Source organism: Podarcis liolepis (genome assembly GCF_965112155.1).
Source record: "Podarcis liolepis genome assembly, chromosome: 3".
In the NCBI taxonomy this organism is placed as follows: domain Eukaryota; kingdom Metazoa; phylum Chordata; class Lepidosauria; order Squamata; family Lacertidae; genus Podarcis; species Podarcis liolepis.
Window position 1 is genome coordinate 64,751,765 of NC_139557.1, and position 26,456 is coordinate 64,778,220.

Consider the following 26,456-nt stretch of genomic DNA (forward strand, 5'->3'; position numbering starts at 1 on the left):
AGTTTAACTATGCAAAGTGCTTCACAGTCCCAAACTTGGGCTCAACCGAAATCAACATGACTTAGTGGCTGCGGGCTTCAAATTAACCATATGTGCAACGGCTTCAATTTGCCGTGGGACGTGTGTGTTGAATCATAAGTAATAAACACTGTATATGGAATAGTGACTCTTGCTTTCATGGTGCTGCATTAATTGTGAATCCTTAACTCAGACTGTCTGCAAATCCGGGATAACTGATTAAGCTACTGTAAATGGTAAATCTAATGGGGGAAACTATGCAATGTCGTTTTGATGAGGACAATGTTGTGTGGAAGTTGCAAAGAATGTTTATGCATGAACAGAACCAAGTCCACAACAAACTGGCACAAGGAAGCACACAAACATATTCCATGCTGCTTTGTGGAAAGGAAAAATGCAAATGTCAAATTCCATTCCATGGGCAACGTTTGTCACTCACAATATTGGGCTTCACACACACACTTCAGTCCCACCTTTCTTCCAGGATGTCTCCCACCAGACACTGATCATCAGCCCAGGCCCACGTACCTTCAGCAAGGTTGCTGCTTCATGTGTGTTCAGACCATGCCCTGGGACTTTGAGTAACAATAACGTTTTGCTGTGGTTATTCACTTTATGCATTTATCATGAGCAATACCAATAAATTTGTGCAGCTGTGATGGTCAAGTAGAAGGCAAAGCAGCTTTCCTGCAGGCCCTTCAAAGAGATATTACACTGGAGTCTCAAGCTTCATGTTTTACTTGAATAAACAGCCACATCCGGCTTACAGTTCATGAAGCAATTCTCACCTTGTTATTTCAACTTTCAGTTTTATAGCATCATGCAATGGTGCTGCCGACACAACGGCAACATTCAAAAACCTGCTAAAGCTTGTACAGTCAGAAGGTACTGCCTTTCAGAATGATTGTTATCGTTGAAGAAAATGTTAACCTTAAGTCCTTCCTTCTTGAAACCATTAGCTAAGATTAAGTCAGAGACATACATTATGGTTCTCTGCAGAACAATACATTATAACAGCCATGACCCCAAAGACCCTTTCAGGACCACACAGCACCACTGGGCTTGTTGCTGCTCTACTTTACTTCCAGGAGCAGAGGCTGCTTCAAGGCATCTCAACTGGGAGACAGTTCCAGAAAAGAGAAGCTCAGAACAGAAATCATGATGCACACAAAGTTTAGCCAGAGGGTTGGGGTCTGCAACCAATTCTATACCCATAGGAATCAGGAAAAAAACTTAACATTTTTATACTGCAGCTGTATTAAGATGCAATCCTAACATAAACCCATTGGTTATGGGAGTAAACCTCAATAAACTCAATAGGACTAACTTCTGAATAGACATGGGGTGGTATTCAGAGTACAGTGGTACCTCTGGTTACATACTTAATTCGTTCTGGAGGTCCGTTCTTAACCTGACACTGTTCTTAACCTGAAGCGCCACTTTAGCTAATGGGGCCTCCCGCTGTTGCTGCGCCGCCACCGCACAATTTCTGTTCTCATCCTGAAGCAAAGTTCTTAACCTGAGGTACTATTTCTGGGTTAGCGGAGTCTGTAACCTGAAGCGTATGTAACCTGAAGTGTATGTAATTCGAGGTACCACTGTAGTCCCATCAAAATTAATGGACCTAACTTAGTCATGTTCATTAATTTCAGCAGGTTTATTCTGAGTAAAACTTAGTGTAACACCATCCACTGTTAGGATGGTACTGTTAATCAAACATCATCCCAGTAAGAGATTCCATTCTGAGGAGTTTCTAGCAAGCAGAATTGGAAGACAAAGCCCTACTCCTGATTTAACTTTAATGCTGTTGTGTGGAACTCCCCTTTCACCAGAGTCTATGAGCTCACACTTAACAGTGTTTTAAAAAATTATGAAGGAAGTTCCACTGAACTCAATGGCACGAATATCTGAGCATATAGTGCTGTTAGACTGTAACTTTCCCACAATTTTTGCTCCTTCTTGTCTTTTTATATATATTTTGCATTTCATGCCAAACACACTACCACAATAATTTCTCACAAATTTAATTTCATTAATTGTATCAGCAATAGATTTTTAAGTCATATTTTTAGGTATCTGAAGAAGTGTTCATGCACATGAAAGCTTATACCCAGAACAAACTTAGTTGGTCTCTAAGGTACTACTGGACAATTTTTTTATTCTTTTTATTTTTATGTCATGTTATTAAGAAGGAGGGCTCAGCTTATAAAACCAAGAAGGGCAGCGACAGAAAGCCCTTTTGTAATGGCAGTTTCATTCTTTTCCGATTTTACTTCATTTGAATGTTCTGCATAATTAATGTTGCACTATTTAATAAATACTTATGAAACTACTACTTCTCTGCTCTTTCAGTTTAATTAGGTGATTGACTTCAGGAATGGCATAAATTAGAATGACAATTTAATTACCTTTTTTAATGTGCTCAGTTAAAAGATTTATAAACACGAGCAACACTGAAAATTAAAAAGTATGGCAAAATTAACCAGAGTTAAAACTTATTTAATACAATGCATTTTAGAAACATCAATGACACCTATGTCAATTAAGGCATAGACCATTCATGATCAAAGTGTTAAAAAAGAATCCTGCATTCTCTACCAGAATCTATATTGTACTTTTTAAATCATACATTCACATGCGCAAGCTTATTGTGCTTTGACGGTCATTCGCCATCAAACTATCCCAAAGCTAGGGGAAGGCACTTCACATCACTCAATGCCATCTCAAACACAATACCTTTCAGTAACTTGGATCCAGAGATGACTGACTTGTGCATGTATGGAAAGGAACTTCCACTTCTGCAATATGAGCAGGCTCATGCTCACCTTGTTCTGGATCCAACTCAAAGAATTAAGTTTGCACGCTAGAGCCCAGCTCACATACACAAATATACTGTTCGCTTACACTCATATCTGGAACACATGGCTATATTATGCCCATTGCTCCCACTCCATGAAATCAGCAGAACTGATGAGCCTTCACAGAGATATGCTTTATACCTTGGCCATATGATTCTGAGTGTGGCATCACTACGGCCCAGTTTGCATGTCATGGTAAGCCGCAGTCTAAACAAACCTTGTCGTACCAAACACTCAGGCTCTCCTCCTGGTTGGTTTGGGAAGAAAACAACCGCGAACTATGCTAGCATTCTTGTTTCTTTCTTCCTGGCTTGGGAACTGCAGGAGTGGGATGGGTGCAATATGAGCAGAATGCAGCAGCATGCTGCCTGTTCATGGGAAAACATCATTTGCTTAGACTAGGACTTACTCTAGCATGTGAACCAGGTGGTCATGTAGTCAGCATCCTGGTTCACTTTCTTCAAGCATCTGCTCTCCATGCAGGTTATTTCCTCCATTTGGATTGCGGCACAGTTGTAGTCTACATTGCGTTGATCTATTGGGGCTTGATATCATATGCGTATTCTATGGCTTGGTGACGGATGACTTGCAAAGGTGCCTGCAGCAAAGGGGTAGAGGCACCAGGGTTCAAAAGTGGTCCATGAGGCTGTCTCCTCCAAACCATGCCCACCTGTCCCCACATCTGACAACATATAGGATTTCAGATGTGGGGCAGGGGGAGATGCCTCAAAGTGTGCATTAGCAAGTGAAAGCAGGCTTCGGCTCTACTGTTCATCAGCTGACTGGGTGGTAAAGCTTTGGCAGCCCACCTGCCAAATTTGCCTCACAGAACCAAAGTTTCCCCAGCCTTGCTGTACACCTTAGGTGGGTATCAGTGTAAAAGGCATGGCAAGGTGGGTGGGTCCTGTAACACCTCCGCTATTTCGAGGCACACAACACTTTCCCTCCAATTCTCCCACACAGTCCACTGCATTCTCACACTGAGTGCTTTGACTTTTAAACACCCCACTGTAACTATTTAATAATGTGTATCTCCACTCATTGTTATGCAATTCATATATGCCCTAAGCCCAACAGCACAGAGGAAAAAAGTACAACAGAAGGAGCCCTGGCTGGGATAGTGAATGGCTGCCACAAATATTTATAACCCATTTATAAAAATGTGCTCTACACAATGAGCTACTGCAATTTTAAACTTCGGTAGGGTAAATATACTGCGAAAAGTCTGTCCACACAACTGCAATACTTCTCAAGAGTCCTTTGTTTTGAGCAACACTCCTCACTTAACAAAGTTCAATTGGCTCTCTAAGTGCTCCAGAATGAGCAAGATGAGCTTACAGATTTATGTATTTTAAAATTCTGGTACAGTATTCAACTAAAGAGCCACTCTCCTTGTCAAAGACCCCTCACACATTCCAGAAATACCAGGGACATACCTTTAGTGGCAGTCGTTCCTGAAACACGAGAGATAGCCATATCACATGAAAATATGTTTGGCCTTAAGTTGCTTTGCTATTATATATGCTGAAAAAATATGTTTGATATGTTACAAGGAATACCACAGGCATCTGCAATGAAGTAGTCTCCTGAAACATGCAGTTGAGACTGAGGGTTGTATCAAACACTGCTGTTCCACTCACACAACAGATTTCTGCCTCCACAACGTAACTTTCAAAGACACTTTCAAAATCTGCTTGACTGAGCTGGGGACTCCACAAAGCAGATTTTAGGGATGTGCAGGGAGAAGAAGGGGGAGTCCCCTTGTTCAGCATTAGATACAACTCTGAAACTTTTACTGGATCTACTCTTATTTGTAAACTATTTCTGTCAAGCATCAGAAATGAAGAAATGGAGTTCTGTTTATTTTGCATTGGAAAATATATCTATAATTCTCCTTCTGTACACAGATAACTGGGAGTAAGACCCACTGAACACAACAAAGCTGATTTATAGAAGATTATATTCATTCTTTTCTTTATAAAAAAAGAAATGTGTAAGTTTTTAAAACAAAAGAAATAAACTCATGGAAGTTTGCAACAATAAAATATCTATTTATAAAGAAGAAACAGGGTATAAAAACAACAAGAAGACAGCATTTTACATAATCAAACCAACAATTCCAATAAATAGCCAGAACAAGAATTCATACAACTGTAATCAAGGACTGCACTGTGGAAAAAAAGAAGCCTTCTTAACAGAAACTCTGTATGATAGCATAGGCGATTTATTGAAGGCCCATTCATTTTCTTGAATTTACATTCATTTGGTATGGTAACTGCAGAATACTTCTTGGTATCTTCTTTTTATTATTTTTAATAATTGTTTTAAGAATTCAAGCAAAGGTCTCTTCCCATACACAATTTACATAGCAGAAAAATTTTCAGCCTCCCAATTACTAACTTGTTTGCCTCTCTGCAATGCAATAGATCAGCGTTAGGTTAACACAGTGCAAAACTGAGTGATCTAGGGTGCTTTGTCTGGAGTTTCCGTTTCCAGAAAAGTTGTGCAATGCTAAAACAATGGCTCTCCTATTGGGCTACTGTTTCATGTAACCTCACTGTACAGCTGATGATTGATGATGGGTCAAGAGGGCAGTAGACTTTGGGTGCATGACGCTTAAATGCTTTATCAAAAATGGCAAGGGGCCATGTGCTACAATAACACAGCAAATACTTCCTTTTACTGTACAGCAGACAAATTCCTTCCTCTCAGTCGGCTAAATCTACAGCTGTAATTCATGACTTGCAGTTCAGAGAAGGCAAGAATTAACAAGCCACACACTGTCCGCAGGTAAAAAATGATAACACAAACCCCCAGAAAACCTGAGACTGAGCGCCTATGAGAACTCTTACTGCCCCGATACCTCCAGCCAAAGAGAAAACTCAAGCTCATCACCAACATCCGCTTAGAGCATATCACTATTTTCTCATAAAGCCAAGTCTCTTGGGAGATGCTGGATCGTCAGATGTGCACAAGGAAACACAACATAAAATAAATACACCAATATATATGCACTTACTCCGTCAGAAACACCCTTTGTATATAAGACAACCAAGACTAAACAAACCTATTTAGACTAGGTTACTCAAGAACAAACAGATAAAAGGAAGTTAATATCAAGACGGGGGGGGGGCACTTTCTAAAAAGGCTAATATTTAAAGCATAAAATCTTAGAGAAGCAAGCAGCTCTGCAGCCTTGTGGTAGCGTCCGACTCAACCTAGAAAACCCCAGGAAGTGGTTTGAATGAGAAGCTGGACCAGGTTTCTGTACGTAATCACCTGATGTCATCACACACACATAGGTATGTGGGAGAAATTCAGGTCCATTCGCATGAACCTACCTCATCTGTTCTTCCCAAATGTAAACAAGAACTCAGACATGCTTTGAAATGCACACGTCTCTGATTTTTTTAGTGCAGTTACCCATCAAAAAGTGTACAAAAATGCACAGACTGAAATAGGACACCAAAATGCACTGAGGTGGTACCTCAGGTTAAGTACTTAATTCGTTCTGGAGGTCCGTTCTTAACCTGAAACTGTTCTTAACCTGAAGCACCACTTTAGCTAATGGGGCCTCCTGCTGCTGCCGGACCTCCGGAGCACAATTTCTGTACTCATCCTGAAGCAAAGTTCTTAGCCCAAGCTACTATTTCTGGGTTAGCGGAGTCTGTAACCTGAAGCGTATGTAACCTGAAGCGTATGAAACCCAAGGTACCACTGCATTTGAGGAAATTGCATATAAACTGTGTGCATTGGGTAAAATGGCATACAAAACTGAATATATTAGAAAGAAGCATGCACTAAAATGTTGAAGAATTTATGTGGACACTTTAAAAAAATCACAAAGTGATGCTAAAATGTGGCTAACTGATCTTAAGATTGAATTAAAACAAACAATGCACACCCATTAACACGTGTCAGGGGTTTAGGAGCAGAAGCACGGGCAAGGGAGGAAACAGAGAGCGAAGGGGAGGAGGCAGAAGAAAAGATGAGTGACGACGACGACCCGAGATCTCCTAGTCTTTCCAGTGAATCAGAGGATTCACAGAAAGGAGCACCAGTGGCGAGGGCAAGGGGGGAGTCTAGGGGGGCACCCCAGGAAGACAGAGCCAGAGAGGACTCAGGGGGGAGCAGCTGGAAATCGGGACCAGCGTCACCGCCAGGAAGCAGGGAAGAGGAAGGGAGCCAGGGGGGAAGCGCTGGCAGCTCACCACAGGAGGGAGGACATGAGTCAGGAGTGGCCACACCTCCACAGGAGGGAGGACATGAGTCGGGGATGGCCACACCTCCATCGGGGAGCGAAGAAACGGTTGAGAGGAAAGTGGAAGGTTGGGCGCGCGCGCCAAGTTCAAATGCAGAGGAAGGCGGCGCAGTAAGCAGCCCCGAAAGAGAGCCAGGTCCTAAAGCCCGGCGCAAGGAGGCAGGAGGGTCTGGGTCAGCGTCAGAAGAATCCCGGAAGGAAGAAGCCCCGGGGGGTAGAGGGACCCAGAGGAGGACAGTCAGGAGGAAAAGGTGGAGCAAGGCTAGGATATTAAGTTGGTGCACACAGGGCGGAGACTCAGACGGAGCTTCGCCGACCTAGCTACTAGGCGTAGAGTTGCGCGCAGCAGCGTGAGAATGGAAACTGTAATTCAATAAAGACTTTTACTTAATGACCGCTGGCTAGCGTGATCCTCTGTGAGCTAGGATCTTCAAGCAGCTCTGACAGTAAGCTCCGTCTCCACTTGTGGGCATCTACAGCCTCGAGGAGGGGAGAGACACAGGTGCCTACTAGCAAGCTCACGAACGGCAGACGACATGACGGCTGAGCAGCAGATAGAGGAACTCAGAAACGCGGTGGCACAACTGAACGCCGAGGCTCTAGCATCCAGGAAGAGGGAGGAGGAAGCAGCCGCAGCCTGCAGGGATCTCCAGGTCAGGTTAGACGTGCTGACAAAGCAGACACCCCGGCAGGAGGGCATTGGGTTGGCGAGACGGACAGGCGGGCTGGTCTCTCACTTCGATGGGAACCTGCAACAGTATCCCAACTTTAGAGCCGACGTACTGTGCGCACTGCAACTGCTGCATAAAGACTTTAGAGATGAACAAGAGAGAGTGGGGTTCATCATGTCCCATCTGCATGGGGATGCGAGAGCATGGCTACGCAATTTATGGAGAGATAAGGATCCGGCGCTACAGAATGCAGATGCCTTTATTAAAGCAATGGATGGGTGTTTTTTATCAAGTATTGACGTGGATCTTGCACGGAAGGAGGTGCATGGGCTGAGACAAGGGAGGGCCAGCGTCAGGCAGTACCATGCCCGCTTTTTCGCCTTGGTCAGTGCCCTGGAATGGGACAGAGATTCGGCTCCTGTAAGAGACCTCTTTTGGGAGGGGCTGCATAACTCGATTAAAGATGAGATCGCCAGGGGGGAGAGACCCCGAACCACCCAGGAGGTCGTTCAGAGGGCACTGGCAGTGGGGGTGAGGCTGGAAGGACGTCCGTGGAACAGGGACGAAGGGCGTGGAGGGCGCGAACCAGCCGGGGGCCCCTCCTTCTTTCCCAGGGAAGCAGCGCGGGCGCAATCCACGCCTCCGCCAGGAGGAGGAGCCGAACCTATGGAGGTGGGAGGTGCAAGGGCTCAGTCAGCAACCAGAGCCCTAGCACCAGCAGCAGTGAAAGCGAAGCCTCCTAGAGGGAACAGGAAGTGTTACGTCTGTGAGGAGCCAGGGCATATGGCGAAAGAGTGTCCCCAGAGGCCCCACAAGCTCACTGCAGCCTCAGCAATGGTGACTGCAGCAACACAGCAAGGAGGACCACAGCAGGGAAACGAGGCTGTCTGGCTGGAGGAAGAGGCACTGGGGCCCAGCCAGACGTGTTAGTGACGCAGTCCCCAGCGATTTTACAGCCCGTGAACCCCCTCCCGCCCAAACCAGTAGTGAGGCTCACAGCGTCTCTCCAACTGCCCAATGGAATCACCATGGACGTGCCAATCACCATTGACTCAGGCAGCAATGCGGACTTTATAGGGCAGGACTTTGTCGACAGGCACGCTGTGCAGTTGCTGCCGGCCACACTGCCCCTGCAGGTTGTCACGGTGGATGGCAGGGAGCTGCTCGGGGGGCAAGTGGTGAAGCAGACGCCACCAATGGTGATGCGACTTGGGAATCACAGAGAAATCATCAGCTTCAACGTCACTCGACTATCTGACACGCCCATTGTATTGGGCATGAGTTGGCTGGACAAGCACAGCCCAGCGATGGCTTGGTACCAGAGGCAGCTGACCTTCGGCTCTTCCTTTTGTGCTGAACACTGCATCGTGCCCAGGCAGGAAGGAGAGGAAGAGGAGTCACAGCTGCTGCTAGGCACGCTGCAAGCGATTCCACACAAGTACGCTGAATTTTTGGAAGTTTTCTGCGAGAAGGAGGCAGACAGGCTACCCCCTCACAGACCATATGACTGCAAAATTGACCTGCTGCCGGGGGCGGCGCTGCCTAAAGGGAAACTGTATTCCATGTCAGAGGACGAACTGCAGGAACTCAAAGAGTTCATTGACCATAATTTGCAACGCGGCTTCATCCGGGAGTCCAGGGCAGTGGGGGGCAGTCCCGTATTCTTTGTTAAGAAGCGGGACACGCCCCAGAAAAGACTGGTAGTGGATTACAGGATTTTGAACAGTCTGACTAGGCCATCGGACTTCCCCATGCCCCGTATTGACGACCTCCTCGCAAAGGTACGGAAGGGCAGAGTGTTCACCAAGTTGGACCTGCGGGGGGCGTACAACCTCATTCGCATGCGGGAAGGAGATGAGTGGAAGACAGCCATGTTCACGCCACTGGGGACCTACGAATATAGAGTTATGCCTTTTGGATTGCAAAATGGCTCCCACGTTTTTCAAGCGTTTATGCATCACGTGTTGGCGGGACTTCTCTACAAGACGTGCGTCTGTTTCTTAGATGACATCCTGATCTTTTCGGAGTCGCAGCAGGAGCATGACGGACACGTCAAGGAAGTGCTGAGCAGGCTAAAGCAACATAGGCTCTACGCCAAGCTGGAGAAGTGCCAATTTGACGTGCCGGAGGTGGATTTTCTGGGCTACAAGCTGTCTGACAAGGGGCTCGCCATGGACAGCGCCAAGGTTCGAGCGGTGTTGGATTGGAAGAGTCCGCGCAACCGGAAGGAGGTCCAACGGTTTGTCGGCTTTGCGAACTTCTATCGCAAGTTTATCAAGGGCTTCGCGATGCAGACAGCGGCCATCACTGACACGCTTAGCTCCAAGAAGAAGAAGTTCGTTTGGACAGCGCAGGCGGAGCAGTCCTTTCAGGCACTCAAGCGTCTCTTCGCGTCGGAAGAGCAGCTGCTTCATGTCAACCCCAGCAAGCCGATGAGGGTGGAGACAGACGCCTCGGACAGAGCCGTGGGGGCGGTCCTGTTGCAGAAAGACCCGCAGGGGGTGTGGCGACCGGGAGCGTTTTACTCCAGGAAGCTCAGCAAGTCCGAACAGAACTACACCATCTGGGACAGGGAGTTGCTGGCCATTCACGCAGCGTTCAAGGCGTGGAGGCACTTTCTGATCGGCGCCAAGCACACGGTGCAGGTTTGCACGGACCACAAGAATCTAGAGCACTGGCGCACGGCACAGTTCCTGAACCAGAGGCAGATACGTTGGGTTGAGTTCTTTGCAAACTTCGACTTCCGAATAGAGTATGTCCCGGGGGACACCAACATCATGGCAGACGCTCTCTCCCGTAAGCCACAGTATCTGGAGGACGCAACGCCAGCGGCCGCCATGCACATCTTCGCACCAGCAGTGTGGGCGTGCGCCGCGGCGACCGTGGACCTAGAGGCGGTGCGACGTGCGTTGCAGGAGGACTCCTTCGCACAAGCAAAGATGGCAGAGGTGCAAAGGGGCAAGGCAGCGGCCGACGGTTTCCGGCTACGAGATGGATTGCTCATCCGAAAAGGGGCCATCTACGTGCCGGGAGACGAACTTCGAGCCAAGGTGCTGCAGCAGCTGCACGACGCGCCCACGGCCGGGCACTTTGGCAAGGAGAAGACGGTGGAATTAGTTGCCAGGGATTTCTGGTGGCCTGGAATGAGAGGGGAGGTCGCAGACTACGTGGCGAGGTGCGACACCTGCCAGAGGGCCAAACCAGTGCACAAACCGCCGGCCGGACTGTTGGAACCGCTGCAAACTCCGGTCGAACCTTGGGAAAGGGTGGCTCTGGACTTTGTCACGGATCTGCCCAGCTCAAGGGGCAAGACGGCAGTGCTGGTGGTGGTGGACCTGTTTTCCAAGATGGCGCATTTCATTCCGTGTGCGAAGGTGGCCACGGCGGAGCAAACCGCCAAACTGTTCATAGACCACGTGTTCAAGGTTCACGGTCTGCCACGGTCTATTCTGTCCGACCGGGGGCGGCAGTTCATCTCGAATTTCTGGCAGAAGCTGATGGGCTTCCTGAACGTCAAGATCAACCTGGCGTCGGCGAGACACCCGCAGACCAACGGGCAAGCGGAGCGGGTCAATGCCATCATGCAGCAGTACCTGAGATGTTATGCAAATCAACAGCCTGCGACGTGGGTGGATTACCTACCGCTTGCCGAGTTCGCCTACAACAACACGAAGCACGTGTCCACGGGGGTCACGCCGTTCTTCGCCAACAACGGGAGGCACCCCAGAACCTTCCCGGGACTGGAAAGAATGGGGGAGGGGGAGCCGCAGACAGCAGATGCGTTCGCGTCGGAGCTGCAGGAGGTCCACGATCAGCTGAGGCGCCACCTGGAGCTGGCCAAGCACGCATACAAGGTACAAGCAGACAAGCACAGAAGGGTTGGAGAAGAGCTCCACGTGGGAGACTGGGTTTGGTTAGCAGCCCACGCAGTGCCGGCCAGGTCGTTGGCCAAGAAGAAACTAGGGCATAAGCAACTGGGGCCCTACCAAGTCGAAGAGCAGGTCAACCCGGTAGCTTTCAGACTGGCACTTCCGGAGGGTTCCAGAATGCATCCGGTATTCCACAGATCGGTGCTCACTCCCTACAAGGCACCGCACAGGTTCCAGGAACCCGGAACAGCGCCGAGTCCGGTCAGAGACAGAACAGGGCACGCGGAAGTGGCACAGAAGGAGCGCATCAACGAAGTCACTGAGATTTTGGACTCCAGATGGGGGGAAGAGGGGGTAGAATACTTTCTCGCCAAGGAGGGCACCCCGGCCAGTGCGAACAGCTGGGTGCCGGGCTACGCCTTGGACGAACCTCTCCTCAAAGACGAGTTTCATGCCCTCTTTCCCCATAGACCTATGCCAGCAGAATATTTTGACGACTGGCTTTTCACGCCCACACTTTCGGCCAGCACTTTCCGGGGGTTCGACTCGGACGAGGACCCGACACAAGACGTCCGTTCCCCGGAGGGGTCACCCTCGGGATCGGCATCAGAACCCTCGTATTGGTGGGACGATAGGCCAGAGGAGCAGTGGCGCAGACGGTGGCTGGAAGGCCCAGGACGAGCAACACCGACAGGAGGAAGTGAGGGAGAGACGGACATGGACGTTTTCGGGGACGACCCTGGTTTCGAGCACGGCGGCACAGAGATGGAAGCGGAGGTGACTGTCGTCGACGAGAGCGGGGAGGAAGACCCGGGAGACTTCAGATGGAGGCCTGCCACGGGAAGCGACCGATACCCGACGTTCGTCCCTTTGCAACAGCAGCCCCCAGCTCCAGCACCGGAAGGAGGGGAGGGGGGAATGGGGGGCTTCGAGGGGGGGATGGATGTCAGGGGTTTAGGAGCAGAAGCACGGGCAAGGGAGGAAACAGAGAGCGAAGGGGAGGAGGCAGAAGAAAAGATGAGTGACGACGACGACCCGAGATCTCCTAGTCTTTCCAGTGAATCAGAGGATTCACAGAAAGGAGCACCAGTGGCGAGGGCAAGGGGGGAGTCTAGGGGGGCACCCCAGGAAGACAGAGCCAGAGAGGACTCAGGGGGGAGCAGCTGGAAATCGGGACCAGCGTCACCGCCAGGAAGCAGGGAAGAGGAAGGGAGCCAGGGGGGAAGCGCTGGCAGCTCACCACAGGAGGGAGGACATGAGTCAGGAGTGGCCACACCTCCACAGGAGGGAGGACATGAGTCGGGGATGGCCACACCTCCATCGGGGAGCGAAGAAACGGTTGAGAGGAAAGTGGAAGGTTGGGCGCGCGCGCCAAGTTCAAATGCAGAGGAAGGCGGCGCAGTAAGCAGCCCCGAAAGAGAGCCAGGTCCTAAAGCCCGGCGCAAGGAGGCAGGAGGGTCTGGGTCAGCGTCAGAAGAATCCCGGAAGGAAGAAGCCCCGGGGGGTAGAGGGACCCAGAGGAGGACAGTCAGGAGGAAAAGGTGGAGCAAGGCTAGGATATTAAGTTGGTGCACACAGGGCGGAGACTCAGACGGAGCTTCGCCGACCTAGCTACTAGGCGTAGAGTTGCGCGCAGCAGCGTGAGAATGGAAACTGTAATTCAATAAAGACTTTTACTTAATGACCGCTGGCTAGCGTGATCCTCTGTGAGCTAGGATCTTCAAGCAGCTCTGACAGTACGTGTCTTAAATATTCAGTTCTTCCATTAAAACAATTTTAACACCCCCCCAAAAGAAAAATTATGCTCAGAAATTATTTTGTTAATATCTTGCAGGAAGAGGGTAAAAATAGTTTTCAGTATTTGGAAGGGGTTGTTTTTTGTGTGTTTTTTAAAGTCCGGAGGAACATTTCTTTAACTTTCAAAACAGTTCTGTTGTTTGATGTCTGCAGCCAGAGGTCCATTCTTTGCCTCAATACTTTAGTTCAAAATTTCACTTTCAGTAGCTTTTACACATTAAACGACAACCTTTCCTCAGTTCCTTGCGTGTCCACTTACATTGTGCAGCACTCACAGTATGCAGGCACACATTTCAAGTAGCAGGACCCCGAATTGTTAAAAATACAGTTTTCATTTTTATTCTACAGTGCAGCCAGTTGCGGGATGGGAAACGAGCTTTTGCTACTCAAAACAAAAGAACTTTCCCAGAGGAAAAACATCTGTTTGCTTCTGCTGGCTGTGAAAGCCAAGAAAGCAAGGTTAAATCTAGTATGGGGCCAATGCAATTTTGAAATTGAGCAAGTTCATACATTCCTATCACATTATTATACTCCCCCTTTAATAGATCATACATACAGAAAATTGTAAACAGTTTTTGAATTGCAGGGTACTACCTTGGGGCGAGGAGCCTATGATCCTCCACGTTGCTGAACTCTCATAATCCCAGACCACTTGCCATACTGGCTGGGGCAGATGGGAATTGTAGTTCACCAACATCTGGAGGTTCATAGGCTGCCCACCCGTGCATTACCAGGTCATTCCTTAGAACAGCTGGATCCCTGCTGCTACCGCCTCCCAACACCAATGGGAACTTCCTGGGAGGCAGAGATGATCCAAAGTTTTCTCAGCAACTTCACTTGTGAACCATTATTCACACGTATTCTAATAATTGCTTCCTTCCCACAAAGGAACATAGGCGTTGCCTTGTGTCCAGTACTGCCTTCTATGACCAGCAATAGCTCTCCCAGATTTCTAGCCTTTCCCATCACCAGCTCCCTGACCCTATTTGAACTGAAGATGCTTAAGCCTGAACCTCGGACAATATTCATCCAATGCATGTACACTGCTAGTGTGTGGCAGCCTTTCCTTCTCACCTTATTCATGCACCTGAACAGGTGTGGCACCGCATTGGCTTAGTGTCCAGCAAAAGCATTTTAACCCAGCTTGTGTTCCTCAAGTTAATTAAATGAGGGAAGGAGGTAATGAATGATTGGGAGCCCAAGTGTAACGTAACAGGACATTGCAGGTGGCCTGTCAATGACAGGCCCTTCAAACGGTCATGAACTGAATGGGGAGGGACAAAATAGAGAGCTGAGGCACAAAATTTCTGTCAGTCATTTTAAGCTGTAAGGGGGAAGAGGTCCTTGCAATCTCCTCCTAATAAAAAGAGGCAAAACCGTTCTCTCAGTCAGCAAGCACGGATGAAGAGAAGGAGGAGGAATACTTTGCAAGGGCTCAACACTTTACACAGTGCTGACCCTCAAGCTGGTAACTCTCAGAAGATGTACTGAACATAACATTTAAATTATATTCACACAGTGTGATCCTAAGCACACTTATTCGGAAGTTAATTCCAGGGGATTCAATGGGATTTATTCCCCGAGACACGTTTAGGACTTTAGTTTGTTTTGATTTATAAAATGAATTACCTTCAAGTGAAACTTCCAGTAGATGAGGAAGGGAATATACAAAATAAGCAAGGGGGGAAAGCTCTGAAAATCTAAAATAGAAGTTTAAGCATAGTATGCTTCCTTTCTGTAATTTTCTATTCATGTTCCAAAACATTCTCTACCTAGGGCAAGTAAAGCACACACAATTCAGCCCAAATTCAGTATGTGTCACGGCTCTTCAACACTTGTGCTTGCCCTGTGCCTAGAAATCATGGGTCAGAGTGGTTTTACCTTTGCCCCACTGCTTTCCCCCAGAAAGCTTACTCTTTAGTGCTAAATCAGAGCAAGCATCAACGCGGAGTAAAACTCAACTGACATTTGCTCCAATTCAGTGGTAAACAGCAGGTTTCCCCAGGGGGAAACAACAGGGCAAGCAGAAGTGTGGATGATCCCTCAGTTCTGTCAATTTCCTCAGAACAGCTATACTATGTGGATTATTCGTGCATTTTAACTGAGAGGGCAAAAAACAAGTGTTTAGCTCTGGATTCCTTGGGGCACTAAGAGTATTGTATACTTAAAATCCTCTCTCTAAGTGTCTAATTTCACTTGGATCATGCCCATAATGTAATATCCCTATGTTCCTATTTATCCAAACAAAGGAAATTCAGTTTGATTGTGACCATAATTGTTAATATATTGTCTACCATTTACTTGATTTATGCAAACAAAATAACTTCCCTTTCTTATCAAGACCAGGAAACATTAGCAAATATCATTTTGAATTCCTATTGAGTTAGTTGTTAATATTTCAGTGTGGTTCTTAAAATATTACCATTCCTTATTTGATATTCAGATCTTTGATTTTTTATAAAAGAAATCACTTGAAAATCTGCATGACAATACTTAATCTAAATTCACAGAAGTATGGGATGGGGAGGCTGAAATAAATAAAAATAAAAATATCCTCTGGTTTAGGGCCAGATTCTGCCTGTGTTATAGTCAATGGCATCTTTCCAGCTGGGCCTGGAATGAATTCAAGAGTGTCAAAGCATGCCAAATTTCACACTTCAAAAGAGAGGTTATGTTTAAATCAGAAATACAGCAGCTGCACTACTCAACCATAACCATGTTATGGCAGGGTGGCTACAAGGTCATGATTTGGGTTGAGAATATGACAGAACATCCAATTAAAACATTGAGGGCAGCTTTGATAAACTGACTTATCAATGCTTTGCAGTATTTACACTGAAGGACTTCTAAAATTTCAGAAGCAGGCTGTGCTTCTGAAACCTACTGGGGATGATTTTGCTTTCATTTTAAAGGTGATGTCCCTGATCCCATGCATGCCTACCTGGATGCTGAGTTCACACACTACATTCCCAGGTAGGAGTGCATAGGATTGCAACCTAAGTGAAAATACTGCTCCAAGATCATTGATTACAGCAGGCATAGGCAAACTCGGCCCTCCAGATGTTTGGGACTACAATTCCCATCATCCCTGACCACTGGTCCTGTTAGCTAGGGATGATGGGAGTTGTAGTTCCAAAACATCTGGAGGGCCGAGTCTGCCTATTACAGTGATTTTAAGAATTCATGCCCAAAGCGCTTGGTGAAATATGAACACATCTTCCAATTATTGAACAATATGCTATCTACTTGGTGGGATCAAATGTCCCTGAGAGGTCCAGCAAAATCAGGGTCACCTCTTACAATGTGCACTAAGGCAGTGGCTTCCAAACCATTTCCCCCAACAGTTCTCTTAAAAATTGCTGAGGGCCTTGGCAGATCACTTAATGGTTTTTCTGCCTGTTGTGGCAACTGTAATGTGCTGTGCTAGAATCTGCATGATTTTTAATTGCAATTTTACAGAAATACTGCAGGCCGCCTGAATGAAGCTTCTGGATGCTACCCTAAAGCAACCCAACTTTAAGAAATCTAGATAATTAACAGCATCAAGGAAAACGTGAAGCTCAGCCTCACGCCACCACAAATATTTTATCCAGTAATGGAATGTTGTATACTGGACAATCGTGATTTCTACCAGAGGGTTCAAATGATGGATTCTTCAATAAGGAACATACCACTATCTCTTTTAATGCAGAAATGGAACAAGCCTTTGTTACTTCTGTTGTCTAGTCCCAGCATAGCTATCCTTATTAGGCAAGGCAAAGACCAATCATTCACATGATGAGCCATATTTCTCCGGGGGTTACTCCCACCACCCCCAAGGTGCCTTGGAGAGGGGGGTCAGAGAAATGGGAGATCGGGGAACTTGAGCTGCATGGCCCCAAGGTAGATCCTGGTGAGATGGGGGAGGAGAGATCAGGACCTCAAGAGAGGTCTGAACCAGAGGAGGGGCCCAGTAAGCTGGGAGGTGAAGGTCTGGGTCCCAGGGAGGGGCCAAGCAGGCAGCCATAAAAGTGTTCCACCCCAAGACTGGGTATCCCAAGCATAAAATCGGCTGCAGTGGAGCTGCCACTAGCGATGAAGCAAAATGTGCCAGAAATGGAAATAGAAAAAAAGAAAAAAAAACTTTTAAGTCATCTTTTTTTAAAAGCATGAGTCTAACCCAAAGGATCATTCTAACTTGTTTACTGATTCATTTGCTTCCAGGATAGCTCTGACTTCAAATTATCTTGTCACTCCCAGTGCCGTTCTGATGGATGCTGCCAATGCAGCTGGTACTGTGGACAGCCTAAACGAAAGCTCAGAGAACAAAAAAGGGACACAGAACAACCATCTGACATTGCATTGTTTATATCTATCATCTATCTATCTATCTATCTATCTATCTATCTATCTATCTATCATGAAGCTGAGGCTCTAATACTTGGGCTACCTCATGAGAAGAAAAGACTCCCTGGAAAAGACCCTGATGTTGGGAAAGATTGAGGGCACAAGGAAAAGGGGACGACAGAGGACAAGTTGGTTGGACAGTGTTCTCAAAGCTAAGAACATGAGTTTGACCAAATTGCAGGATGCAGTGGAAGACAGGAGTGCCTGGCGTGCTCTGGTCCATGGGGTCACAAAAAGTCGGACACGACTAGACGACTAAACAACAACATCTATCTATCTATCTGCTGAACCCTGACCATTTTTGTAATTATTGGGCATAGTCACTTGAAACACTGCACAAACAGCACGTGTTATGGGGGAATTAAGAGATATAATGGTAAAATAAAAGGCAGCTCACTCTCATTCTGGAAAATGGGTCCCCTTAACTGGACAGCCTGCTGACTAGTTGATAAAAGAAACATTTGGAGTGTGGAAGAATCTGCTCAGTACAGACTGGACTTCATAATTAATTGCATCATTTGCCAATGTGGAAGGGAACAGTACTCACTTTCTCAGTTTTCTCCAACCATGTACATACATTTCATACATATTTGGCAAGCCAAGAATTCACATCCAAAGCCAAGAAGCAGTTCTATTTGGGTACCATGTATGACAGCATAGGTGGCATTAAACTGTTCACTTTCGGCATGATTCATGAAGATGCCTCATCAAGAGTTTCCCCGAGAGTGGAAGAGTGGACAGCATGATACCATACAACATAGGATTTGTGTTAATCCAAGCTCAGAACTGATATTTAGAAACTGAAAAGGTGGCTAAAGTGGAAAAGAGGGCAGGGTCCTGCATCTTTGATAGTTATTTACAGAAGGGTTATTGTCACAAAAGGGTTATACTGATACTTTGATTTAGGACTTGGTTGAATTGTGGATTGCTTTAGATTTTATAACTTCTGTTTTGGACAGTTAGCTGCCTTGAATTTCTTCTGACAAACAGGTGTAATATATAGTTTAAAATAAATAAATGTGCATATTTATGAAAGGGACAGAAGCCCAGTTCTCTTTTGCATCAGGCCACTGATGGGACATACAAACATGATATATCATTTTATTTGCATGGTCAAGGCAGCTTACAACACGAAAAAAATACACAATTACAAACATAACCCAAAGTAGTCATAAACGATAAATAAAACATCAAAAGGTACACAACCAAATTTAAAAATGTCCATCTAAATGATAACAACGAAAATAAAGATACAAAAGAGTGATATCAGTAACAACAACAACAAAAACACACTAAACAATACCCCACCCAATAGTTTGTACAGCAGCCTCGGCTGTTGTAGCTGGAGTCAGTCAGGGCCCTGCCCTCCCAGGCCAGGTGGGAAAGGCAAGCAAGGCAGGGAGCATGTCTTCCAGGACTCACAGCCAAGAGGGTCTGAAAAGGTTCTTAAAACATTTACCTTTGAAGTACAGCAGACAGGAATGGAATTAAGCCCCACAGCAACTCCTATTGTCTGATTTTTACCAGATATTAATTATGAAACAAGTCCAGGGGTTCTTGGAATGCTGCAGCCAGTATAGTGGAAGGAACCAGTTCTGTCCACCCACTAGCAATGCTTTCCTTACCAAATCATCTCCTTGCAAAGTCATTCCACTCACCCACTTAGTACTGCTCTCAAATCGATCTACAGTATAAGAGGTCTGCACAACATGTGCCCTACCTAGCCAAATTCAGCCCACAAGTCACTTGAGGCAGCCCATCATGGGCTTCACACACACACACTTTGCTTACCTGGGTCTCCCAAGACAAGGTAATTATTGACTGTTTTGCATTTGGTTTTCAGGTCAAAACAACACATATAGCAGGAAAAGACGAACACAGACCAGGAACACTAATCAATCCGGTCCCAGGACAATTCTGTTAAATCCTAAATGCAGCCGACTATGAACAAACCTGTCCACTGAATTCTCCACATAAACTTTGATAGAAAATCAACAGTAATACCCACATCCTACTTCTAGATGAGCCTTTGACACCACCTGCTAAGGGACCCATAATACACAGAAGCACACACATAAACATTACATTTCCTAAACACAGAATCCCAGAAGAGTTCAGTGATTGGTTTTCCCAGCAAATGACTCACAGTCCCATCAAGATTTTGAGTTTAACCTTTTACTGTGAATTATATAACCAGCCTTGCATTAGTCATCAAAGGTTCTTGAAATAAAAAAGCAATACATAAATATATACCTGGCACAGTCAAACCATGGTACTTATTTGCATTTTCTAAGGCTTCAGCTTGTTTGCACTTACCTGGGTTCACTACTCCTGAGTAGACATGTTATAGGACTGCATTATCAAACAGTTTTAACTTAAGCTCAAAAGTTTGCTAATGATAAATGAATGGGGAAAGTGAATCTGGAATTGTACCATTTCAGAATTATACTTGGGATGTTATTTGGGTTACTCAAAACCAAGTGTTATAAATTACAGCCTTATACTTTGGATATAACTTGGGATACTTAAATCCAGCATGAGCTTTGCCTGCTAGTCTCAGAGCAAAGCTATCGAAGTCTCAGCATTGTATCTGTATTCTGTCCTTGTCTAATAGCAGATACTGTATATGAATGGATGACAAGAAGGGAGTTGTTGGTATAATAGCTACAGGGTAAAATAACATTTATGGATATAGATCTATGGGCTTGAGAAGGAATTTCTTCGTATGATTAAAGAACCTCTAGCACCTTTGATCTTATTGCAGGCGTAATAGATGGAAGGGTTGCATCCTTAATACCACAGAAATAATAAAAAGAAAAGAAGTATAACACTGGTTTGTTGTTGTTGCCTGTTTTGCAACGACCCCTGCAAGATACAATGCAGGATTATGAGGAATCCCACTCTTAATGAGAGAGGCATCAAGGAACAAGGAAAAGCCCATTACTGTGACCCTCCAATTATACAGCTTCACAAACAAATGAATAATATTCTCCTCCAGGCAGAGGCAGAGTTAGCTGCTTAATTGTTTTCAGATCCACACAGAGCACCTTACCCACTCGGTATTTCGTGCACCTTATTGTCATTTTCTTGACAGCCTGAATGCCAGCGAAAGAGCTTGACAGTCCTGAGGTCAGAGGTCACCGAGAGTTGAACGTGGCATCCGCTGCCATCACGTTTGTGTCAAGCAGAGTAAACATGAGGGAGAAAGGAAGGCGAAAGTGCCTCAAGCTGGCTCCAGCACTCAGCTGTCCTCACAGAGTGTGCTTCAACAGAGATGGAGAAGAAGAAAAAATCTCACAAGCCTACCGCAGTCTCATTTACACATGTCATAGAGGGAGGGGGGGAGGTGGCAAGGGGGGGAGGAAAAGGAACAGAAGGGGTCATTTACTAATATGCCTTTTATAATCACTATTCATTTCCCTACCAGAAATAACTTAAAAGAGAGCAGGAAATTAATTGCTACCAAAAGCTCAGCAGGTCACGGAAGCAGGTGTAACCTATCAATTTAAGAACAGCCTTGCTTGCTGCATGCTATGATTTCACCTGGAGAACATCTGGACTGCACACCCTGCATCAAATGCTCACCATTCCATATTCCTTTAAAAAAAAAAAGACACAGAAACACAACAACAAGCTGAAAGAGCACACAAACACTTCCCCTCCTCTGCTGCTTTACATTCCACAGCATCACTCTCAGCAGAGCTGCAGGAAAAAAGCAAGCATTCCTTGGATAAAAGATCAGCTAACTGAACCATACACATTGCTCCTGCTACACTCCAGTACATAGATCACTAGGAAACAATGCAGCCAACACATCACGTCCTGAAATCCAACTGCAGTTTCTTCCGTAGCTTCGGGAAACATACCTTTCCCAGTGAAAACTGAACAACAGAGATAGGATTTACTGCCGTTCAGACAAGGAACACCTCCCTTTCTCCCCCTTCCCGATTTCCCAGTGAATGCCATCCCCGGTATACCTGCATTTATCAGCAATGCAATCGCCTCATCTCTCCAGTCACTCCAAAGAACCGAACAGCCTGGAAATTCCGGTTGTCCATTATTCGAGGTCACAGATAAAAGCTAAACAGCAGCAGTGACTCCCATCAATCATAAGTCACTCAGTTATAGAATGTATGGTAGGAGACCTACTGATGTAAGCTAGTCACCAGAGAAAATACCCACTGATGACGCATATCCAGGCATAAAAATAGTTACAGGGCCCCCAAAGGGATTATTCAACAGCCTACATTTAGATATTCTTACAAGAGACCCAAAGTCAATTTGCTGCTCTTAGGTGGCTGTGAAAGGCTGGAGTTTAAGCATCTTCAGTGGACAGAACCACAAGTGGCTGGTTTAAATAAACAACTGCAATTATGAGCTGTTTCTGCATTTTTTGACACTGCAGTATAAGGACAAAGTATAAAGGGAGAGATGCAGGCTACAAAATTCTACCTATAAATGTTATCTTTACAATGCTGGTTTTCATTTACTAAAAAAAATTTATATTATGCCGCGCACAGCTTAACATTTGTCTATACATTTCTAAACGTGCTTTCTATCCTCCTCCCTTTGGCCCCTGCAGAGCAGCCTGGCTTAACACTTATATAAAAGCAACATCACAAAAAACGGGTTTCAATTCCCTAAATCACTTTACAACAAAAGTAGCTTCCTTTAAAGAAATTTGACAGCAAAAACGTAGTCCCAGATTGAAGGATCTGCAACAGTGTTGGGTGAAATGAAGGTTCTGAATCACAAGTCTTCCCAGAGACTCTTGGGGATGAATTGCAGCTCTGCGTGTTTTGTGCACAAACATATACATTGCGCCTCAGAGAAACCTGGACAGTTCAGGATTGCAGCTCATAACATGCCAGTCCTCCAGCCCCGCTGCAGTGCTGTACTTCCCCCACAGGACTAAACTTAACCAGTCCCACATTTATACCAGAGAAAGTAAAGGAAACAATTTAGGGTTGCTACTAGGGTTCGGAGCTAAACCTATTCCCTGACACTGGTAACCCTAGTCATGAAGAACCCAGCTTGCTCTGTCATCTGCCTAACTCCACCTTGGCTTACGACTCTTAGTTGCACTCGACTGTAGACCAGAACGCTGGGGACTGGCTTTCTGACATAGCGGGTGAGATCCAATGGTGGCTTGCACAACAGAAATCCACTTACATATGGATTTTTTCTTTCCCCCCCTCTGCGCCCCCCTCCCCAGTATGCATTCAAAATTTGTTCCAGAGGGTCCCCAGTCCTCTGGAGCAGATTTTAAGGGTGCAGGGAGCCTGCAGGGAGAGGAAATGAAGGAGAAGGCCTTTTACAGCAACAGAGACCTGCTCAAGCTTTGTTGGAGTTCACCCAGTGGTAGCTTTTCAGTAGTACTGAATCTTATGATACAAAAAACCACCTTAAAAGGAAAATGACATTTCTTTCAACTGGGGCTCATAGGAGAATGGGAGGCAGGATCCATTCCTGATTCAATTATTATAAACAAGCAGAACATTGGACCGTGCCCTGAACTTTGTCATAGGATAAAACCCATAGGAGCAATGAACATGTTGCCCAAAAGTGGAATGTTAAAAGGAATGAGCTCGGATACTGGATCTTATTAGAAAAATTACAGGCTGTTCTCTCCCTTGAAAACCGGCTTAACAGTTTTATAAATCGCCTTAATAAAGTAGAAGAAATTCTGTAAATCATATCAGATGGTATGAAATTATTAGTCACCCTAACGAAACTTCGGATTTCTCAACAGTGGAAAAATGAGCAACATTTTTCACTGCAAGGTTAGTATATTTAAACAGGGGTACATTCCAATAATGGACAAGATTTTCCTTCAACTAAAAATACACAATTCCTAGGCACCCTGATAATTTTATAGGAAAATGTTTTCTTTTCTTTTTTACACGCGCAAAGTTGATGGAACTTTTTCCAAAAGGCCACCAAGGCTGTAATCGTATACCCACTTACCTGGGACTAAGTCTCAATGAACTCAAACAGAACCTATTTCTGAGTAGACATGTAGAGAATGGTGTGGTAAAATACTGTGTTCCTATATTGTGTCATTAATAATGCAAACCTATGAAGAAGCAAACTCATTTTAGTTCAGTGGACTCTACTCCCAGGTAAGTGTTACAATATTGTAGCCATAGAAAATTAATTAGGGAATATCAAACTCTTGACTGAAACTTATGAAGATAAGTAGTGTTGCCATACATTTAAACTTACTTTTTATGTATATGGTAAACCAACAAAAATTATAAACTAAAAAGTGTTTCAAAATGTGAGTTACAGCAGCTGGAACATTATACCCACAAACCCATGTTTTTTTGTTAGAGCATGGAGCTGATAGTGCCAGGCATTTGAACCCCATCTGGCACAGCTGCATATTCCTCCATTTCAGGGGGTTGGACTAGATGATCCTCAGGGCCCCAACTCAACATTTCTATCATTCTATTGCTTAAAGATGGCTACAATCATTCATGTTCTGCTTCTCAATATGAAGCCATATAAAATACAAAGCCATGTTTTTCTAAAAATGGAAGACTTAAAAGAATTTTAGAGTGTACTTGGCACCAAATTCCATAGGAATAAAGTCATATAGCCAATTCATATTCAGAGTAGCCTTATTTGAATTCTTCTGTGTAATGAAAATTATTTGGCTTTATGAAGCAGCCAACAGTAACTACTGACCCTCCCTTATAGCAGAGTGGAAGTCACTGTTATTTAGAACAGTGAAAAGATGTGTGTCTTTATCCCTGCACTGCAATAAGCAGTGGGGAGGATCTTTTTTGCCCTGCCATGCACTATTCTGCCTAACTTTCCTCGACGATGATAACATTGTTATAAATAAAAGTGCAAATTATTTTTAGCACCGAGATTTCGCTAAGCACTCACGTTTCTCTCCTGTGTGTAAACGCCGGCAGTTCTGCTTGCCCTAGTTTAACAGCCCTCTTTAGAAATATTCATTGGTGGCTTCTAGCTGATTTATCCCAAGCAAGTTCCCGGGAGAAGTCTGATGCTTATTCTCTCCTCCAGTCTCCTATCAGCATCTCGCCTCTGATGCCCCCTGTAATTGTCACCAGCATCCAAGAAAGCAGCAATTCATTTCCTACAGAACATGGGAGATAAAAACAATCAAATTTTAGAGCAGGGCAGGGCAGGGGGGAGGCCCACCAAAACAAAGCTTAACATAAAAATATTAGAGGGGTTCAAAATGTACACAATATGTCATCAAGAAACTGGGGAGCTTTATGTGTTCTTTCACCAGAGTGAAGTCAACTCTACAACATTATCACAAAAAAATCTCTCGCCAGCAAGGAGATTGAACATTTTCCTCCTCCCACCTATGAGGATCTTGAAATACATGAGAGGAGATTTTTTTACAGTTTTATATTTTTCCTATTCTAACTCCCCCGCCCCCCAGGCTCTTATGTAACTTGTATCATACAAGAAAGGATGTCCAAGGTTGGAAAATTCCCAACTGACCAAAAACAGGATTGAACTTGATGCCTAAAGACCATGGAAGGAAGATGATCCATGCTGTAATCTGCTCTTCGGCAAGGTTCCTTATACCATTTTTTGTCAAGCTTCCCTAGATAGAAATCTTGCTACCCAACAGACAGTGGTGGGGAAAGCCACCACAACTTGCAATGCACTCTGCCAACGCAACAACAGCCCTGGGTCGCCTAGCTCCAATCTCTGCTATTAGCCTCTTCTGCATTTTCGAGCCAAGATTCCTAATGTAGAAAGTAACTAGAGGCAGCAGCAGCAGTTTTTGCCAGCCTTTTCTCTCATCTGCCTGAAAATTGGACACAACCGCAGCAGAATAGTCTGAGCAGGATATAGTTGGGTTGCGATTCCCATTGAGAATTAATAATTTGTTCTCTTTTGTAAAATATAAGCCCCGCTCAGGAAGGAAATTCCGTAACTCAATGGAATTGTTTTCCTTTATATTCACCAGGTTATCAAGCACAAAACAGAGTCAAAATTGGCTGAGCCAGCTGGCAGGGGATTCCCTATGCCCAGGGAAAGCCATAGCTCAACCAGCATAGGCATGACATCAGCAGCTCCCTCAGTCATCTGCCAGTCAAGCTCAGTTCAACCATCTCTCGAATGGTGGGGTTGCTGCATACCTACGGTTGCTCCTACAGAATAGTTTGAAGCATGCCTGACCCCTGACTAAAGCAATCTTAGTGACTTTGTCACATAAATCTGCATAATTCTACATAGGAACAAAACAGCAGTTTTGATGAGTATAGCAATGCTTCAGACTGCAAAAGAGATAAAAGTGGAAATAGACGCTATGTCCAAAACACTGTCATACTGATGGCATCTAAGAAGGCATAGTATTTTGGAGCTGCAAAAGTCATCCTCTCTGGGACCCTTCATAGAGCTCACCATGCTCCTAAAATAAAGCTAGGAACCTTCTCTCAAGGACATCCCCAATGAGCTTTTCACAGCTCCCTGTGCCCCAGCTCCTTTCTTGCCCAGCTGTCATATGCCAAGGCAGCCCTGAATCTCTCTTGCCCTTCCAATACCTTCACCTGAATTATGAGTTTTGCACCTAGAAAGAGACTAGCCCCAACTGCAGGAATGG

General features: G+C 45.4%; 1 protein-coding gene across 6 annotated transcripts in view; it reads right to left on the bottom strand.

Annotated features, from left to right (window-relative positions):
- Nucleotides 1-26,456, bottom strand: part of HIVEP2 (HIVEP zinc finger 2) — a 141,415-nt gene that overhangs the window by 63,217 nt on the left and 51,742 nt on the right. For 3 of the 6 annotated variants that reach the window (XM_083496217.1, XM_083496218.1, XM_083496216.1), the window contains exon 2: nt 24,755-24,968. The exons of 2 other annotated variants lie outside the window; for them this stretch is intronic. The gene's annotated coding sequence lies outside the window, so the exon portion shown is untranslated. Of the gene's footprint in view, nt 1-21,837; nt 21,991-24,754; nt 24,969-26,456 lie in introns of those variants that run through there. One more of the 6 variants, XM_083496220.1, reaches the window with a different exon arrangement.